This window comes from Orycteropus afer, unplaced genomic scaffold, assembly GCF_000298275.1.
Source record: "Orycteropus afer afer isolate SDZICR_OR568_19922 unplaced genomic scaffold, OryAfe1.0 scaffold04350, whole genome shotgun sequence".
NCBI lineage: Eukaryota > Metazoa > Chordata > Mammalia > Tubulidentata > Orycteropodidae > Orycteropus > Orycteropus afer.
In genome coordinates this window covers 6,985-10,854 of record NW_006925937.1, presented here as the reverse complement: position 1 = coordinate 10,854, position 3,870 = coordinate 6,985, and the positions used below count along the sequence as shown (strand labels likewise).

At 39.8% G+C, this 3,870-nt stretch overlaps 1 non-coding gene across 1 annotated transcript; it reads right to left on the bottom strand.

The window, feature by feature from the left end:
* Window positions 1-58: 58 nt before the first annotated feature.
* Window positions 59-165, bottom strand: LOC122152115. Its single transcript, XR_006164397.1, has one exon. It is a non-coding gene; the product is annotated as a U6 spliceosomal RNA (small nuclear RNA).
* Between the last annotated feature and the right edge of the window lie 3,705 nt (window positions 166-3,870).

The following is a 3,870-nucleotide window of genomic DNA, read 5'->3' as shown; positions in this document are numbered from 1 at the left end:
GTGTTAATTGGTTTCCCTTTTCTTTGTTGAAGAGGGTCTGTGCAATCCTTCTGCCTAGAAAAATATGCAACGCTTCACGAATTTGCGTGTCATCCTTGCGCAGGGGCCATGCTAATCTTCTCTGTATCGTTCCAATTTTAGTATATGTGCTGCCGAAGCGAGCACTTTTTTTCTTTTTTTAAAATGATTTTGAGTTTTGTTCCACATTGTTTTCCTACTCTATCCAGGATCTCCTACAAATAACCCCTCTTGAGAGGTTTACAGTGGTAGCTGGGTACCATCTAGTTATTCTGGTCTCGTAGTCATATAGGCTGAGGATTGCATAATGTACCAGTTGCTTGGACTGATTGTTTCCACGTGTCTTTGTTTTTCTTCATACTTCTTTGCTCTGGGCGAGGAGAGAGCCATTATTGCATCTAGATGGCCGCTTGCAAGCTTTTAAGATCCCAGTTGCTACTCACCACAGTAAGATGTGGAACAGTGTTTTTGTGTAGTATGTTATGACAGTTGATCTTGATGTCCCCTTTGACCATGGTCCCGAGCCCATAGACCAACTACTTGCTTGCTCTGTGGCCAAGAAATGACTACAACCTTTTTCCTTGTCAGCTCTACTGTATATCTGGGAATTTTTACAGAGCATACAAATAAACTTGTAGAAACATTGTCTGTGAATGCTATACATGCTCATGGCACACTCCCCTCTGCATAAAAACAAAAAACTAAACTCACTTCCGTTGAGTTGGATCTGACTCATGGTGACTCCTCCTTGGGTTTCTGAGTCGGTATCACTACAAAAGTAGATTGCACAGTCTTCCTTCTGAGCAATGGCTGGTGGGTTTGAACCCCCAGCCTTTTGGTTAGCAGTCAAATGCCATAGGCACTATGCCGCCAGAGCTCCTCTCCCCTGCATAGGCATACCTAATAGTTCAGCCTGTCCACCCATCTATCCACCCATATACCCATGTTTGCCTTCACTGAAACACAGTACTGTATGTGCAAAACTTTGTCTGTACCTCCCATGCACCTCTCTCTGTCTTCCTCTTCCTCAGTGCCACCATGTTGTTCACTCACATTTGGTATACTGCCCTTTTCTTCAGCCATATCAGTACTTGTCTCTACTTACCTAGCAGTGTTCCCTCCTCCCCTCCTACCCTAGTAACCAACAAAGAAAATTTCCTTCCATATAGAAACCTTTCCTTAAAATTTTTAAATATGGACTTATACAGTATTTCTCCTTCTGTAATTGACTTACTTCATAATGTCCATGTTTTGCAGAGTCTGCGTTATTCTTTAGTTCTGCATAGTATTCCATTGTGTGTATATACCATAGTTTGGTTATCCGTTTTGTCAGTAGGCACTTAGGTTTTTTTCCATCTTTAGGCTATTGTAAATAGTGCTGTGATGAACATTGCTGTGCATGCATCTGTTCTTGTCCAGGCTCTCACTTTGGGATATATACCTAGTAATGGAATGGCTGGGTCAAATGGTATTTCTAATTCCAACTTTTTAAAGAATCACCTTACTGCTTTCCACAGTGGTTGTACCATTTTACAGTCCCACCAGCAGTGTATGAGAATCCCAATCTCTCCACATCCTCACTAGCATTTGTTGTTTTCTGTCTTGTTGAACTTTGCTACTAGTGCTGGAGCAAGATGGTTTCTCATAGTTGTTTTGATTTGCATCTCTCTAATGGCTAATGATGGTGAGCTTTTCTTAATATGTTTGTTGGCCACATGAATATCTTTGGTGAAGTGTCTGTTCATGTCTTCTGCCCATTTTTTAATTGGAGTATTTGTCTTTTTGTTGTTGAGGTGTTGGAGTTTTCTATAAATTCTAGAGATAAGTCCCTTGTCAGGTATGTCATTGCCGAATATTTTTTTCTCAATCTTTAGGTTCTCTTTTTACTGTTTTGGAGAAGTCTTTGGAGGCACATAAAAATTTGATTTTTAGAAGGTCCCATTTTTCTAGTTTCTCTTCTGTCATTTTTGCATCTTGGCTTATGCTTGATAGTCTATTTATGCCATATATCTTAAAAAAAAAACAAAAAAAAAAACTCACTGCCATCAAGTTGGATCCAACTCTAGCGACCCCTCTTTGGGTTTCCAAGGTGGTATCACTACAGAAGTAGATTGTCCAGTCTTCCTTTCAAGGATTGGCTGGTGGGTTTAAACTGCCAGTCTTCTGGTTGGCAGTCAAATGCCTTAAGCACTGTGCCACCAGAGCTCCCACACCATACACAAAAACTAACTCTCAAAGACTTAATGTGAAACCTAAAACTATAAAGTTCATCAAGGAAAAACTAGGGGCAAATTTAGGGGCCCTAATATATATATGCCATAAATTTGCCCCTGTTTTTTCCTTGATGAACTTTATAGTTTTAGGTTTCAAATTTAAATCTTTGATTTATCTGGAGTTAATCTTTGTGTATGGTGTTAGGTATAGATCTTGTTTCATTTTTCTGCAAATGGATATCCAGTTTTGCCAGTGTTCTGGTTACCTAGTGCCGCTCTGACAGGAATATACCACAAATGGGTTGACCTTAATCAACAGAAGTTTATTCTTACAATTTGGAGGCTTTAAGTCCAAGTTCAAAGTGCCAGGCTCTAGGGGCTGGGTGATAACCCCTCAACCTTGGGGTCCAGCTCTGACTCCTCCTAGCCCACTGGAGCTGGAGGCGTTTCTTCACTCAGACAGCCGCTGGCTGCTGAGGCTGATAAACCCAAGGTTGACAAATAAAAAAAGGCATAGTCCTGATTTTACCAAACCACACTGCAGGCCATTAATTTAAGTCCATTGTAAGTCCCAAGGTCAGCAGAGCATGGCAGGCTGTACAACGACAAGGCTGCATGCAGGTCCAAGTGTACCTTAAGCTAGAGACCATTCCCAAAGCTACTGCATATATATGGGAAGCAGACCACATACCCAAAGGCAGCTACTCAGCTGCTTGTGGTAGATCCCACCATAGAGTTGATTTCCAATCTCATCATGGGGAATAACTACCACCAGCTCCCAAGCCACTCAACCAGGCCCAGCCAAGTTGACACACAAACTGAAACATCATTTGTTAAATGTCTAAGCATTTTTAAAATGCACAGTGTGTATAATGGTTGCTGAATAAAATTTTCCTTCTTTTGTTTTTGCAAAATATTTGTGAAATACCATATACCAGTGTCAGATTTTGAGAATATAAACACAAGTGAACTAATTCTTGTTCCTTGGGATAGTGGTTTCATGGGGAGACAGATGTTAAACAGATATTTCAATATAATGTGATAACTGGTATGTTAAAATATTTTCAAGGTATGCCATGATTACACTGAGGGAAGTGGCACTTTTCCTGGCTGGGGGGTGTGGAGAAAGTTTCTGGAGTTGAAAATCTGAGCTCAGTCTTCAAGGATGAGTAAGATTAGCCAAGACAAAGCAACAAAGTGAGTAAAGGCCTAGAGTAAAGTGTTTCAGGAATTCTGAGAAGTTTGTTATTGGGAATGAGTGAGAGTTTGGTTAATATTAACATCATGATGAGATGAAACTGTCAGTAGATTACATCATGTAAATGAAAAAGATTTTGATTAGTCCCTATCTCATTTTGAGTTTCCTTTGGGAGTGTCAGATTCTCTTTTAGCAAACATGATCGCTAATCTTGTGGGAGCAATTTATATTTGAATAGCTGGTGTTTATTATATATGCTTCTGCTGGAATAAGGAGATACAGGAGAAAGATATTTATGCAGTGTCTACAGTACTTTCTTGGAGATCCATCTAGCTTAGATTTCTACTCTCTGCCTTTGAAAGAGTTATTTGGGGCACTTAAATTATTATATGAGAGATGATGAGAGTTTTAGTAAATAAAACAATTCTGAAAACAATTTTG